The 17,753-nt window shown below is 37.7% G+C and overlaps 1 pseudogene; it reads left to right on the forward strand.

Moving 5' to 3' along the window:
* Nucleotides 1–2,361: 2,361 nt before the first annotated feature.
* On the forward strand, nucleotides 2,362–8,650 carry LOC146471587 (uncharacterized; annotated as a pseudogene).
* Nucleotides 8,651–17,753: the final 9,103 nt, after the last annotated feature.

Genomic DNA, 17,753 nt, shown 5'->3' on the forward strand with positions numbered 1-17,753 from the left:
TCGAGAAGGGAGAAGTTGGACAATACTTTTATTGAAACTCTTCGAGCCGCCCATTTCCCTAATTTACTGGGATAACCGTATCAGGAGGACTGTGAATTTGTTATCGCTATAGTGTGTCGATATGACTCTTGGGTAAAATTAAAAAATGTTATAAGTAATTTGTTTGGCACTATCATACATATGCACATATAAAGAATCCCTTCTTCTTAAGTGCTTTGCATTGAGTTCGTCTCGCCAAGTGTAATGTTTACTCGCTTCTACTTCCATTCAAAACCTCATTGATAATGTATAAGCCCATTCAGGCCCGTAGCAAGGCTATAACGACTGGTGGGGCCGAGCAAGTTAGTTAAACAAAACTACCCCCACCCCTTCCCCCGTCACCCAAAAAACAGACTGATTAGGGAGCCAGTTAAGTACAACCAGAACGTCAAGCAGTAGATTTAGTAAGCAAAACAATAACTTTGCACCTGCATCACGCATTTTGATACATTTCTTTGCTGTTTTTTTATGCAGTGTACGACGTGAAATTTCCTTATCATCACGTCTGAAGGAGGAAGTAAACAATGACAAATTTTTCTTTCTCTTTGTAAATTTGGAATCAGGCGGTAAGAATCCGAATGCAGGAGGATATATTTTTCTGTGGCTCTTTAAAGGACATCTGTGTGGCTTTCAGCAATGCGCGAACGCTAAATTGTTATAAACTAAGGACATTTATATTGCTATCAATGAGCGGACGTCTTAGAAAACAAGTAGTTTATTTCAACAGCTTTTATGGCTTGAGATTGGTTGATTTCAATCCACTTTGGTTCTTATTTCTGATTCACAAGGTGGAAATGCCTTTGTTGCTGTTTTATGTAAAAACAAACTGTTAGCGGAGGAAACTGACAGGTAGTAAACAGATTATTAAAGGTTGTGAAAAGGCACTTGCAGCGTCAGAATTCAAGACTGATTGATACACATTAATTTGTTTTAATTAATATATATATACAGGGGCGTAGCGTGGGATTTTGAAGATGTACGCACGAGAATAAATTTTTCGTAAGCGCCAAAGGCGCTTACAACTGGGGGGTCTGGGGGCATGCTCCCGCAGAAGATTTTGAAATTTAGGGTCTTGGAAATGCCATCTCCTGGTTTTTCTGCGGGGCATTTTCAATAAATAATGGGGCAAAAATGCAGTGGAAAGTTGTTTATTTTAACCATTTCCCTAGTATTTTCTGTAAGCTACAGTGTTCCGAAAAGAAAAAAATACAAAAACAATGAAGACAGGTCACAGCAAAGGGCGAGGCGTCGACCCTTAAGACGGGCAAGCTCCGTTACCAACCTGTCAATATCCAAGTTCTTATGTTTATGTATATGAAGGATTGCTAGGGAGCTTAATCTTTCGTCCGTCATTGTACTTCGCAGAGGAGATTTTAGTCTCTTCATGCTACGGAAACCTCCTCCTTATTAGTATGCGGTGTTTAATGTTTTTCTCGTATGCTAATTTCCAACGTTCACAAAAGTATCATTGGTATGAACTCTCTTGACACACGCTTTTCCAGGAATGTTTTTGAAGCCGTTCAAAAAACTCGCAGTACGTGTTTTATCGGGTCTAAAACCACTCGGCTGCGCCTCGTGGCGGTTTGAAATCCCGATAACACACTGCTGCTCGTGTTTTAAACATTACATATAAAAATCATGTAATAATTTAGTACCCACTACGTTAAATATTTTAGCTTATTTTAGCTTATTGTGAATTTTAAAAACTCAAACGTTTGCATTGTTTTATGTCCTTTTTATAGCTGAATATTGAAAATTGAAAAGAATTGAAAAGTGCTCCAGAAAATCAACTCTAACAAACTTTCAAACAAAATTATTTAAAAGAACAACAATGTGTGGTCTAAAATCTAAATCTACACAAAATGTCGAGAAATGCCTCGGTTAGCTGTTAAGTAACCTGAATTTAAAATTATTGTCGAAAATTATCGTTGAAACAGCTGAGCAACGCTCTTCAAGTATTTAGAAATTTCTGTATATAATCCTTAGTTTAATCAAATTGTGATATTACGTATTATCGATGATAAAGAAAGCTTCTCCTCTGTACTGTTACAATGTTTCAAACTTTCCCAATCTACAGACGTGAAATCAATTCTACAAATATTTAAAAACGAACTAAGTTTCGCAGCATAATAGTCGATATTTTTTATATCTTTTACTAATTGTCGAGCCTAAGCTGATTTTGGACTGTCGTTGAGATGTAAATTAAGCTCCCCATTATAAGGATGCGAACATATCACTTTCTTTCAGACCTTTCTAACCTTAATGCTAGTTTGGAGAGTGGCGTATCAGGTTAACTGAATTAAGAAAAATAAATGACAGCTTAGTATTCAAATCAAGTAAAAACTTTTGTTGAAAGATAAGACATCTGCTTCGCAAACGGAGTCAGTCTGGCACGTTTGATTCATGTGTTTGCCTGCCCGAGACAGTGTTGGACATTCCAAAAAACCTTTTCCGGCTAGTCATGCAAGAAAGAAGACTTAAAATGCTTGCCTTAAACGGCCTGAAGCAGTGTCTTGTTTGAAGATCGAGAACATTAACCGGCGGAAAAACAGTTCTGTTTTTCAAAATGAGTTCCTTACAATGAAAGAAGGAAGTTTATATTCTTCTTACGTCCCTATTTGCGTTTTCAACCTGTTTTCGTGTTATACCGCCATCACGTTAAACAGCATCACAATCCACGCGACAAGAAAAACTTCGTCCTTGCCAAAGACGTTAAAGACATTACTCCTGAGTCTGGCTGTTTCTGTTCTTTGTATTGGTTTCCTTGTTCAACCTTTGTACATCGCTTGTCTTGTCATGGAGATGGAACAAAACACTGAAAAGAACGCATTTTACGACGCCGCATTGAGCACGCTCTACCCTGTTATGCATTTATTTGCTTGGGCTTCGTTCTTTAGTGTCATGGCTCTCAGCGCAGATAGATTCACGGCTGTCTATTATTTCCTCTCCTACAAGGAACTTATGACCCACAAGCGTGTTGTTGCTTTAGTGATCCTAATTTGGTTGTTCAGCACGTTTCTTTCGTTAAGCAGTTTTTGGATCCCGGAGAATACTCTTCACGTAGTTTTTGCCATTATTGACATTGCTTGTGAAATAACTGTAACATTTCTTACCTTCAAGATTTACTGGGCAGTAAAAACACACAGAAACCAAGTTCAAGCCATGGACCTCTCTGCACAGCGAGTAGCACAAAATGGCGAAATGATGAATGTTGCAAGGTTGAGGAGATTTGGAAGTTTAGCGGTTTACGTATATCTCGTGTTTATGTTTTGTTATTTGCCTCACACGTGTTTTTCTTGGGTTATTACTATAACCTCTGAGCAAAGTACAACGATAACAGTGTTTTATCGGTACACATTGACACTGGTGTTTCTTAATTCATCCCTCAATCCTCTGATTTGCTGTTGGAAGATGAAAAACATTCAACACGCTGTCATGGATATTCTGCGAAATGTAGTTTGCAGACAAAAATGAAGAAAACGCCTGCACTTGAACATGTAAGAACTTGGTGTGGACAACTACTGCCTTACGTTAAGGACAAAGACGAACCGAGCGATAGACAGGGAACAGTTTACAAAATCAATTTGTGCGACTGCCAGGCCACTTATATCGGCGAGACTGACAGAAATTTGAACATAAGACTTTAACTGAACATAAACGAGTGACTAGAAATGGTGATATCAACATTCACATTTTGGTTGCTGAACACCATTTACAAGTAAACCACAAAATCGACTAGGACTCTGCCAAATTCCTTACAACAACAACAAGCTTTATTTGCGTAACTTATTATTGATTCGTTAACTAATTCTTAAGAGAACTTAAAATAAAAAAATAAAATAAAATAAAATAAGATAAAATAAACAAATAAAGTAACTGAAGTCTTTGCTTATTTTAAAGTATTCATACAGTAGAAGTAATTATTCCGGAGAGAAGTTTATCTCTCAATTCGAAGCACCAGGAAACAAATGAAGTTTAATTTTTATATAATAGTCAGTTGAGTTTATTTTATGCGATAGTAAAGTTTCTTTTGCTAATATTCGTGGAAATGGAAGGCTAGGTTCTATTTTAGTAAAGAACATATCTCTTAAAGAAGAATAACTTTCAGTTAGCAATCTAATAAAAAGTGAATTTCATGTTCCGAATGGTTTTATAGTTGCAAACATTACACACCCTTTCATTACGTGGTATGTTGTCGTATCTTCCTGTTTCAATCAAAAGTTTGTGGCTGCTTATTCTTAGTTTCCGTAATGCTTTCCTAGAAGCGTTTTTCCTTGTGAGATCTAGGTAAGCAGAGGGGCCATAAGTTTTTTTGATTGTGTAATAAAAGTTGAGTTCTTGTTAGTGTTGAAGGGTTTGGTGCCAATAAGAGATATATTTCTTTTTCATAAGATCTATATATTGTTTGGTGTTATTTTCATTCAATGTGTAATAATTATAGTTGGGGAAGTTATAGTATTCACTCATCTTCATGAGACTGGAGTAAAAACTAGTTTGACCGTTATAGTGAAGGTCAGCAGATATTCTTAGGAATTGTTTTACTATAGAATATACATCCTTTCCTTAGAGGTAGTGTACGTAATTAAGTATCTTTTTATTTATGTCAATGATTAGAGGAAATCTGCCAAGTCCCTACTTGTGTCTTCAACCTTTTTTGTGTTATACCACCATCATGTTAAACAGCGCCACAATCCACGCGATAAGAAAAACGTCATCCTTGCCAAAGACGGTAAAAACGTTGCTCCTGAGTCTGGCTGTTTCTGATCTTGGTGTTGGTTTACTTGTCCAACCTTTGTTTGTTGCACGTCTTGTCATGGAGATGGAGCAAAAAACTAAAAAGAACGCATTTTATGACGCCGCATTGAGCACGTTCTACGCCATTGTGCGTTTATTGGGCTTCCTTCTTTGGTGTCATGGCTCTCAGCGCAGACAGATTCACGGCTGTCTATTTTTTCCTCTCATACAAGGAACTTGTGACTCACAAGCCTGTTGTTTCTTTTATGTTGTTAATTTGGTTGTTCAGTGTATTTATTTCGTTTACTAGTTTCTGGATCTCGGTGAATATTCTTTACGTAGTGTTTGACATTATCGACATTCGCTTGTAAAATAACTGCAACGTTCCTAACCTTCAAGATTTACTGGGCGGTAAAAAGTCAAATAAACCAAGTTCAAGCCATTGACCTCTCTGCACAGTAAGTGCTTGGTACAGAATGGCAAAATGATGAATATTGTAAGGTTGAGGAGATTTGGAGGCTTCGCAATTTACGAACATCTCGTGTTAATGTTTTGTTACTTGCCTCACACTTGTTTTTCTTGGGTTATTACTATAACCTCTGAGCAAAGTACCACGATAACAGTGTTTTCTCGGTACACATTGACCATGGTGTTTCTTAATTCATCCCTCAATCCTCTGATTTACTGTTGGAAGATGAAAAACATTCGGCATGCTGTCATGGCCGGATATTCTGCGAAATGTAGCTTTTGACAAAAATAAGGAAAGCACCTGCCCTTGAACAGTGGAATAGCAACCCAATGTAGATTAGGGTTTGGACATTTTTATGTCAGCCCTCCGTTTTGTAAGACTAACGTAACTAACTAGTCAAGAATTCAGAGACCCCCAACGAGAACCTCATAGTTAAAATCAGTGTAATTTCCTGGATTCCCACATAACATTATGGCCTTTTTAAAGGGGAATGTGTGGAAACTAATACACTTTGATCTGTTTGGCATCTTTAGCTGAAAATCAGGTTTAAATTGCTGAAAATTTTAGGGAACAGAATCTTTTTCTCCTATTTCACGAGCTGCTGTTGGCTTTCCGAAAATGTTAAGGCCCGTTTAAACGGTTTCAACATTTCCCCAACATTCGTTCAATGCTGAAAAGTTGAACGGATGTTGGGCAAATGTTGGATGAACGGAGTGTTCAAACGGTTTCAACGCCATTCAACATTTTCTTCAAACGAAAGAAAACGTGATCGATCTTGAATGAAAGTTTATACCAATTTAAATTTGATTTCAGACAGTTTCAGCAAGCTTTCAACATTTTTTTACGCTTTAAACAATGCTGAACGACCTGTTCAAACGCCCCTGACATTTGGTTCAAGAACTGTGTTGAACGCATGTTAAAGGAAATGGTGAAACCGTTTAAACGGGCCTATAGGTGACCTTTTTCCCGCATTTAACGACGTAGTTACCACTCCGAAAACAAAAGGAATAAGTTCTTTGTTGTTACGAAAGTTTGAGGCGATTTTTCGCTAGAGAAAAGGCATGTTATTCTATACAATTTAATCCAAATTTCTCAGGCTTGTTGCGTCTTCCCGAACAGATATTTCAACGAAACGGACCGTTACGTGCCCCTGCGAATTGCTCCACCTGCATGGCCTCGAGAAGCGAGAATTTGGTCAATACTTTTATTGAAGCTCTATACGAACCGTCCTTTTCCCTAATTTACTTTGGATAACCGTATCAAGATGACTATGAATTTGTTATCCCTATAATGTCTCTATATGACTCTTGAGTAAAATGAATTCAAAATGTTAAGTCATTTGTTAGGCACTATCATACATATGCCAAATAACGAATCTTTTTTTCTTAAGGTATCAGCCACCTTTCAGGACCGACCGCGCGCGGATCGCTGTAGCGTTAGTTGTTTTTATAAAAACCCCTATAAACCTTATATTTTTTAAAGGCTTAATAATTCCAGATTATGGATTTTAACTAACGAAAACTATTTACTTAAATGTGTTTCGAAATTGGAACGCTTTGTGTAAAAATACACGTCTCTATAAATCATGTTCCACTCCCGCCGGAAATAAACGGAAGAAAACAATTAACACCGCATTCGCTTCTCAACACGTTCCACTGAAAAACGGTATCTCAGATTTTTGACAAGTGCGTTTGTTTCTCTTTTATTAGCAAATGAAGTTGGGGAAGGCAATTAGTCAACACTCCTTGTGGAAAAAAAACTCTACCTTTAAAATCAAAAGGAGTATTAAAATTCGCAGACACGGTTTTGTAGAAGAGATAGATGGCATCACTCTGGCCAAATTTTAGCGAAATTGATTGAAAGGCTGCCGACTTGGAGTTCAAAATGTACGAGCCGATCGGCAAAATTTGCGTTCGGAGATAAAATGGAAAATACATTTTTGGCGGCATCCTACCTGGAATGAGATTATAACACCTAAATGTTTATACTGATTGATATCAGAGAAGGATCAATTTTCTCTAACAATAGGACTTTGACAGGTAACATGTAACAGGAACAAACTTTCGCGGAAGGCAGCGGGAAATATAAATTATTTTGCCTCCAGTTAAGTTAGTTCAATTACACCGCGTGTGGACAAAAGACAAAATTTGTTGAGGTAAGTGAATGTACATGTATAGTAATCGTTTAATTTACAAACAACAATACGGTTTTCATGTAGCAATAAAAATATATTGGGTTTATTTCTTTTAATGTTGGCTAGGTTGGTACAGATGCCGAAAACCAGTGCGAAATCAACACGAAGGAAAGCGAAGCCGCCGATTGCTCGAAGCCGCCAACTGAGAACAGAGGCCCGGTCTATTTCAAACGCTCTGCTCTTCTCGGAAGAATTAAAAACAGAATTTGTCTTGTGCGACAGACAGCTTTTATTCTCGCACTGGATTCTCTAGGTAGAACCAAGTCCATGCTTAGTCACTGCATCTTCCATGACTTGGATTCTTCACGTAGTTTTTGCCATTATTGACATTGCTTGTGAAATAACTGTAACATTCCTTACCTTCAAGATTTACTGGGTGGTAAAACGTCAAATAAACCAAGTTCAAGCCATGGACCTCTCTGCACAGCGAGTAGCACAAAATGGCGAAATGATGAATGTTGCAAGGTTGAGGAGATTTGGAGGCTTAGCAGTTTACGTATATCTCGTGTTTATGTTTTGTTATTTGCCTCACACTTGTTTTTCTTGGGTTATTACTTTAACCTCTGAGCAAAGTACCACGATAACAGTGTTTCCTCGGTACACATTGACCCTGGTGTTTCTTAATTCATCTCTCAATCCTCTGATTTACTGTTGGCAACCCAATGAATATAAAATTATTGTAGAAATTATCGTTGAATCAGCAAAGCTCGTCAACTATTTAGAAATCTATGTATATAATCCTTAATCAAATTGTGATATTAAGCAATTATTGGATGAGGTTGAGCATGATAGCGAGAATTATCAAGGCCGAGGTTTGTGTTATCTGCCGAAGCCGAAGGCTGAGGCGGATAACACAAACCGAGGCCTTGATAATTTCGCTATCATGCGAAAACCGAATCCAATAGTTGTTTTATTATACAATTATAAATGTACAAACGTTGAGACATTTCACAGAACAACAACAAAGTAAGCCACGCAATGACACGTTTCAGCCGTGAATAACGTGTAAAGCGGAATTCAAAAGGTTTACAGAAAGGATTTAAGCTTAAAACATCTGAAAACGTTTCAGGAAAAACTGAATCGAACTGAAACTTTTGAACAAAATTCTAAAGTTAAGTTGTACGGTCTTATGAAAAATGTTCCCGATTTGCGTTTAATGAATGTTGACATTACAGTTGAAGAAATTAAAATTTTTCGTTATCTCTGAATGAGAGTTCTGTGCAATAAATTCCTCTTGAGAAAGGCTAATAACAGGAGATAACTGGTGCGGATTAATAGCTTCTTCCTCACCTCTCACCTCGCACTCTGTCGTCAGGGTTTCCGACATTTTTCTCTTGGTTGAAATGTCAGTCCTGCTATAGCTCCGAATGCTGGATTCATTTCTGTGCCCGCTCACCGCCATGATATGCCTTGCTTCAAACCCGGACTTGTCCAGGATTGTAACCGCCATTGCCCTGATCGAGTGATTGGTGTAACACTTTGAAAGTTTGGCTTCTCGAGAGATCCTTTTCATTTTTTCACCGAGCAAACGCTCTCCGACAACCATGTTATCGTACCACACTTGATCAGATATGCCGGCGTTTTTCTTCGGCCGCTGAAACAAAAATTCGTTTGAGGGATTCAGGTGCTGTATGTACCGTTCAAATGAAGCCACAGGACAGTGTGGTCCTGGTTTCTCGAACATCACGCCTCCTTCAAATCCTTCATCATTTTCTCGTCGGTTCTTTGTGAGTTCATCTTTTGTTTTGCACACATATTTTGCACCTTTGCCATCCGTGCTGAATGAAAAATCAGCTTTTCTGAGTTCACGAAGATTTTGCCTTCCTCGGCGACAAAAGTACAACATAACCTCGAAAAAACTTTGTTTTGAAGCGTTTCCGGGCTGTTTTGGTTAAAAACATCGCTTTCGTACAGCTTTTTACGATCTTCTTCGCAGATCGGTGGCGTGTGTTCGACTTTGGCGAGCCCTTGTCGTTTTAGTTCAACGCACTTGGCGCCAAAAACTTTGTTTGCCTCGGCAAATGCTGGATCGTTTATTATATCGAAGCCAAGAGTCGCCTTGAAGTGTCTGCCCAGTCCAAATCTCAGGCTGTTGAGAGTGCTTTTGGAATAAGAAGTTCCATCGACTTTTCTAGCTTCGGCATAAAATAGTTTGAGAACGTTACTGATGCCATCTTTGGTTTGCGGTTCGGGAACTTTCTTCTCCTTCAAATACTGCTGTAAAACTCTAAGAGCTGTCTTGGTAGCTCGTTTGGTGTTCTTTGCGTCCTTGTCGTCAACAAGGCGTCCTAAATCCGCTTCTGAGACTGACGCGAATCTTGGAGCGGACTCCGCCATGACAATCTTGCTCAAACCGCCGGCTAGCTTGTCAGGTGACGAAAACCATTGTCTGCAAAAACGCGTCATACCTACATGCATAAACGCCAGTGTCTGTAGATGTGACGCGATGACACAGCGCCATCTAGAATTAGCGGGGTGCTTTTAGCCAATCAAAATTGAGATAGCATCAGCATTGTATAATAATACGTATTATCGATGATAAAGAAAGCTCTTACTCTGTACTGTTAAAATGTTTCAAAGTTTGCACAATCTACAGACGTGAAATCAATTCTACAAATATTTAAAAAAGAAATAAGTTTTGCGGGAAAAAAGTCGATATTTTATATTTTTTACTAATTATCGAGCCTAAGCTGATTCTGTGCTGTCGTTGAGATGTAAATTAAGCCCCCCATTTTAAGGATGCAAGTATATCACTTTCTTTCAGAGTGATTTTAATGGCATTCTTCGCTTTCTAACCTTAATGCTAGTTTGGAGAGTGTCGTATTAGGTTAAATGAATTAAGAAAAATATATGTCAGCTTAGTATTGAAATCAAGAAAAATTTTTTGTTGAAAGATAAGACATCTGTTTCGCAAACGGAGTCATTGTGGTACGTTTGATTCATGTGTCTGCTTGTTTAACGACATTCTTAGCTTTCTAACCCTTAATGCTTGTTTGGAGAGTGGCGTGTCAGTTTAATTAAGAAAATTTATGTCAGCTTAGTATTCAAATCAAGTAAAAACTTTTGTTGAAAGATGAGACATCTGTTTCGCAAACGGAGTCATAGTGGCACGCTTGATTCATGTGTCTGCTTGCCCGAGACAGTGTTGAACATTACAAGCAACCTTTTCCGGATAGTCAAGAAAGAAGACTAAAAGTGCTTTCCTGAAACGGCCTGAAGCAGTGTCCTGTTTGAAGATCGAGAACATCAAGCGGCGGAAACACAGTTTTGTTTTTCAAACTGAGTTCTTTACAATGAAAGAAGGAAGTTTATATTCTTCTTACGTCCCTATTTGCGTCTTCAACCTGTTTTCATGTTATACCGCCATCACGTTAAACAGCATCACAATCCACGCCATTAGAAAAACTTCGTCCTTGCCAAAAACGTTAAAAACATTGCTCCTGAGTCTGGCTGTTTCTGATCTTTGTGTTGGTTTACTTGTCCAACCTTTGTTCGTTGCTTGTCTTTTCATGGAGATGGAACAAAACACTGAAAAGAACGCATTTTATGACGCCGCACTGAGCACGTTCTACGCCACTGTGCGTTTATTTGCTTGGGCTTCCTTTTTTGGTGTGATGGCTCTCAGCGCAGACAGATTCACAGCTGTGCGTTTTTTCCTCTCCTACAAGGAACTTGTGACCCACAAGTGTGTTACTGCTGTGGTGATCTCAATTTGGTTGTTCAGTGCATTTCTTTCGTTAAGTAGTTTTTGGATCCCGGTGAATATTCTTTACGTAGTGTTTGCCATTATCGACATTGCTTGTGAAATAACTGCAACAATCCTAACATTTAAGATTTACTGGATGGTAAAAAGTCAAATAAACCAAGTTCAAGCCATGGACCTCTCTGCACAACAAGAGGTACAGAATGGCGAAATGGTGAATGTTGCAAGGTTGAGGAGATTTGGAAGCTTAGCTGTTTACGTATATCTCGTGTTTATGTTTTGTTATTTGCCTCACACTTGTTTTTCTTGGGCTATTACTATAACCTCTGAAGAAAGTACCACGATAACAGTGTTTTCTCGGTACACGTTGACCCTGGTGTTTCTTAATTCATCCCTCAATCCTCTGATTTACTGTTGGAAGATGAAAAATATTCGGCATGCTGTCACGGATTTTCTGCGAAATGTAGTTTTCAGAGAAAAATGAAGAAAACACCTGCCCTTGAACATCTAAGAACTTGGTGTGGACAACTACTCCCGAACCGGGCGGTAGACAGGGAACAGTTTACAAGATCAATTGCTGCGACTGTCAGGCCACTTATATTTGCGATACTGACATCAATTTGAACATACGACTTAAACTAAACATAAACGAGTTACTAGAAATGGTGATATCAACATTCACATTTTGGTTGCTGAACACCATTTATAAATAAACCACAAAATCAACTAGGACTCTGCCAAATTCCTTACCTACAGTACGGATTACGATCAACAAATCCGTTTGGAAAGCGTATTTACTAACTTAGAACAACCGCCACTCAACCGTTGCCAACAACTACCTACACCATACAAACGATTAATATCTTTGATATTATAGCTCAGTCTGCCTTCTTTCTTAGCAGTAAAAGTCATTCTTTCTTTTTGTCATCCTGGCTTGCCTAGATTAGCTTTGCTACCTGCGGTGCCAAGAAATTGTACATGTAAATTTATACAAACACCTAATAAAGTTGAAGTGGAAGTTGAATGAGCGAAACAGACAAACAATAGACAATGTTATTAAAAATAGTGTCTTCACAGCCAATAACCCCACGGTTTAACTGACAAACGACCAATAAGATCTCGACTTCGTTGACCAATCATGTCAATAACCAGAGTAATTTATACCGTCTACTGACAATCCACAATGTAGTTGACTCTGATGATGACTTCCGCTCACGTTGTCGAATCGTCAGTTTTTGCCACCACAAGCCGTGTTTCTCAGGACTACAGTCACCTTGGTAGTCAATTTATATACTTATGACATGACTCCTGCGTTCAAACCATTTACACTTTCATAAATATAGATTAAACAAGACTTAGAGGCCTTTGTTAAAAATTAGAAAGTTATGATACTGGCTTTGTTGAAAAGTACAGCTCCTAGTTTCTCCAAACAAGGGTGAAATCGATTCTACAGATGTTATCGAACTAAGCTTCGCAGGAAAATAGTCGACATTTTATACATTTTGTTAATTATCGAGCCAAAGTTTGTTTTGGACTGTTCGAGATGTAAATTAAGCAAAGTCCCAAGAGAAAATGTATTATCAGGATGCAAATATATCACTTTCTCTGTATTTTAATGACATTGTTTACTTTCTCAACGGCTATATCTTAATACTCATTTGGAGAATGGCCTATTAGGTTAGTTACGAATAGTAAATGTCAGCTTAGTATTTAATCAAGTAAAAATGTTTTTAAAAGAGAAGGCATCTGTTTTGCAAACCGACTCATTGTGGGAAAGTGTCGAACATTACAAGAAACCTTTTCCAACTAGTCCAGAAACAAAACCGAAAATGCTTGCCTTGCACCGCTCTCTTTGAGGATAACGCCTAGCTCAGATCAAGAACACCAACCGACGAAATTCAGTTTCGAACTGAGGCCTTTACAATGAAAGAAGACAGCTTGTATTTTTCTTACGTCCCTATTTGTGTCTTCAACCTTTTTTCGTGTTATACCGCCATCATGTTAAACAGCGCCACAATCCGCGCGATAAGAAAAACCTCGTCCTTGCCAAAGACGTTAAAAACATTGCTCCTGAGTCTGGCTGTTTCTGCTCTTGGTGTTGGTTTACTTGTCCAACCTTTGTTTGTTGCTTGTCTTGTCATGGAGATAGAGCAAAATACTATAAACAATCCATTTTATGTTGCCGCGTTTATGGCATTCGGCGTCACGGCTGCTCTTTTTAGTTCTACTTCGTTCTTTGGTGTGATCGCTCTCAGCGCAGATAGATTCTTAGCCATTCATTGTTTCTTGTCATACAAGGAACTTGTAACTCACAAGCGTGTTGCAGCTGTGGTGATCTCAATTTGGTTGTTCAGTGCATATCTTTCATTAATTCGTTTCTGGACGCCGGTTAAAATTCTTGTTGTGGTTTTTGCCATTATCGACGTTGCTTGTGAAATAACTGCAACACTCCTAACCTTCAAGATTTACCGGGCGGTAAAAAGCCACATAAACCAAGTTAAAGCCATGGACCTCTCTGCACAGCAAGTAGCACAAAATGGCGAAGTGTTGGATGTTGCAAGGTTGAGGGGATTTGGAACCTTCGCAGTTTACGTATATCTCGTGTTTATGTTTTGTTATTTGCCTCACACTTGTTTTTCTTGGGTTATTACTATAACCTCTGAACAAAGTACAACGATAACAGTGTTTTCTCGGTACACATTGACCCTGGTGTTTTTTAATTTATCTCTCAATCCTCTGATTTACTGTTGGAAGATGAAAAATATTCGACATGGTGTCTTGGATATTCTGCGAAATGTAGGTTTTGGACAAAAGGAAAGCACCTGCCCTTGAACAGTGGCACAACAACCCAATGTATAATGAGTTTGCATATATTTTTTTTTTATCTCAGCCCTCCGTTTTGTAAGACTAACGTAACCAACTAGTCAAGAATTGGAATTAATTTCTCCTATTTCTTAAGATGCTGCAAAAGTTTATCATTCTCCCTTGCAATATAGAGCTTAATGTTGTACATACGTTTAGTCCTTGGGATAAAAACTGGCAGATTAGGTTCGGATATTTTTTGACATCTACAGGAATAAAGATAGAATTTACCCATTAGTAACATGTCATTGATTAGAGTGAAGTCATCCGTGGCATCAAATTTTCCAAATATCAAATCTGTCTCTTTTAGTATATTGATTTCAATAATTAAACGTGACGATATTCAATGGAAGGTATTTAAACAGTGACAGGTATTGTATGAGTGGATTCCAATACAAAATGTTCTTGTAATTGGCTTCGTATTGTTGTTTATGGTTGTTTCTGTTGTAGTTTTATTTTATTTAATGAACTAGTATTACTAGATTTTCTTTCCTTTGTAATTGTTAAAATTGTATTCTTGAATATTTAATAATCAATAAAAATTACCCCCCCCCAAAAAAAACCAAACTTGTCAAGAATTCAGAGACACCCAAATACCTATGACACCCTCATTGTTAAAAATTTGTGTAATTTTCTGCATTCCCACATAAAGTTATCGGCTTTTCAAAGGGGAATGTGTGGAAACTAATACACTTTGATCTGTTCGGCATCTTTAGCTGAAAATCAGATTTAAATTGCTGAAAATTTTGGGGAACAGAATCTTTTCCTCCGATTTCTCGAGCTGCCTTTAGCTTTCCGAAAATGTTAGGTGACCTTTTTTTTCCACATTTAACGACGTAATTACATCTCCGAAAACAAGAAGGAATAAGTTCTTCATTGTTACCAAAGTTTGAGGTGACCTTCGCTAGAGAAAAGTCATGTTTTTCTTCACAATTTAATCCGAATTTCTGAGGCGGGTTGTGTCTTCCCGAACAGATATTCCAACGAAACGAACCGTTACTTGTCCCTGTGAATTGCTCCACCTGCATGGCCTCGAGAAGAAGAAGTTGGACAGTACTTTTATTGAAACTCTGCGATCTGCCCTTTTTCCTTATTTACTGGGGATAACCGTATCAGGATGACTATGAATTTGTTTATCGCTATAACGTGACCGTATGACTCTTGAGTAAAGTGAAAATGCTAAGTAATGTGTTAGACACTATTTGCAAAAGTACGGAATCTTTTCTTCTTATGTACAAAATGTCGAGAAATGCCTCGGTTGGTTTGTAAATTTATCCGAATTTGAAATCATTGTAGACAATTTCGTTGAATCAGCAACTCTCATCATCTATTTAGAAACGTATGTATATAATCCTTAGTTTGAGCAAGTTGTGATATTACGTATTATCCATAATGAAGAACGCTTCTACTTTATACTGTTAAAATGTTACAAACTTTGCAGCGTAAAATGTATTACTAGTAACACTTAACACATGACAACTTAAATGTATGGGTGTTGACTGACGAGCTAATGTTCAAATTTATAAGCTCTAATTTCTGGAGCAAGCTGATGTGTTTAAACACAAGCAGCGGTGTTTCTACATAGAAAAACGTTGAAGAAGAAGTAACGATATCCTTTTCACAGGAACCGATGGGCTTTTCATTAAAATGTTCCTTAATCTGTTTCTCAGAATGTATCTCTTAAAAATAAGAAATTCGCAACATTGATACTGCATATGAGAACGGAGCATGCAAAATGTTGAATTCAGTTTGTGAACTGCTGTGTACAAACAATATCATCCAGCATGGGTTATCAAGTGAAACGAACGAGACAATACTATAAATTTTCAGTAATGTATAACTTGCATCATTGGTTTCTATAACAATACAATTCAGTGGATCCAGTTTTATTTAGGAGATATTTTTTTTCACGTTTGGTCCATCAAAGAAATAAATAAAATAAGGTAAAATGTCTTTTATTTACCGTAAATGAGTGCTAGTTGGGCAAATCATTCAAACACAAGAAACAACCTTCAATACGGCTGTTGAGCTCGGAGTACGACCGGCACTCAAAACTGGTCCAATTGCCCCACCAAAATGTAATTAACAATTTATTGTCGACTTAAATCATTCTTCGTGCCATACACATTTTCCTGTGCCTTCAATGTAGACTTCGTGTTACAGAAGAAACTTGCAAGGGAAACAAAAATAGTTGGAGTTTGTGGGGGTTCCTGCCGGTTAATAATTAATGAGATATACGTATATATTTTGTTTGAATCATTCTTTCACAATCACGAGTCACTTTGGGGCAAAAAATTTGTTTTACGAGAGCCTTTAGTTTGAAAATGTTAGCTAAAATAAAAAGAAGGTATTAAGTACAAAAAAGGCTATATGTATTATCTGAGATCTAGATAAGGACGTATCCATACATTATAGTCGTGTTTTTAATAAAGATTAGACATTCCGACACGTCAATCATGTATTGACTTTTTGATGAGTTATAGAAAATAATGGCTAAGCACGAACAGAGCAGTGAATCTAAATTGTATCCAATTAGGTCGGTCAGATTATTTTACTGGTAACTTTAGAGGTTTCATTTGATCTCTCTTTTTTTGAATAAAGGATTCCTGCTGTTCACTTTTAGAAAAGGTTTGGTTCTTCTCGTGAAAGAAATTAGTGTTCATTTAAATCTACTTTTCTTTACAAAGAAGAAAAAATGATGTCCAATTATCCACCCTTTAGTTTACGTCCAGAAAAACGTTGCCCCTCAGATAGGAGCCGAAAGCAATTTTGAATCATTAAAAATAGGACTTATTTTAACTTGTTTCTTTAGTAATAAAGATGAAACGTTAGTTCTCACTACAGCATTTACATTTCGGCCAGTTATGAAACAGGGAAATAGTTTGTAATTAAAAAACACCGCATGTGTATTCAGTGGAATTTAATTACTTCTCTGTCAGTCCATCGAACATTTTGCATTTATTGCTTTCGACGTAGAAAGAACGCACTCCTAATACAGATTGGAGTCGAGATTGTACGGGACTGACAACGTTGATTGAATGAATGGATCTTGGGACGCGTATCTGGCACCCCCGCAGATTTTGCAGGGGCGGATGACATCATCACCAACTTGGCAAAGGAGAGGGAGCCTGGGATCGAGATAACCGAACGCACTCCCAAGTGAATTTGTTTCTTGCTACTTCATTACTTGCAAATATTTCTGATCCTTTCCCTGGGGTAGAACCCATGGGAAATCGGATTTTGTTCGCGTTAACAGAGTTCGAGTTCAAGAAAGACAAGAAGACGATTCATTAATGGCCGCTATTTGTCGGATATGGTATGTAATGGCTGATATCCCATCGGCGCTAAGCCAATAAAAACTCTGGAATTGTAATAATAATAATAATAATAATAATAATAATAATAATAATAATAATAATGTTTATTTCTTATATTGCGCAGTCTAACATGCTATAAAGATATGATCGACTGCGCAAAGATATGCTATAAAGATGTGATCGTTTGTATTACCCTATCTTGCGCGATATATCTTAGTCCATGTTATTTTCACTATCAGTTATTTCCTGCCTTATTGTCCGCTGGTCTGAAATTTAAAACAAGCAATCAGTGGTCAACACCCGGTCAAACGTCATTGATGTCCGCACTGTGATTGGTCTTCCCGAACGAGAGAAATATAGTATAACATGGCTAACTCGAACTCTGGGACCTATGGAGATTGGATGACGTCCGATTTCATCTCTTTCTTATTAACG

This window comes from Pavona decussata, unplaced genomic scaffold, assembly GCF_977016875.1.
Source record: "Pavona decussata unplaced genomic scaffold, jaPavDecu1.1 SCAFFOLD_102, whole genome shotgun sequence".
Lineage (NCBI taxonomy): Eukaryota > Metazoa > Cnidaria > Anthozoa > Scleractinia > Agariciidae > Pavona > Pavona decussata.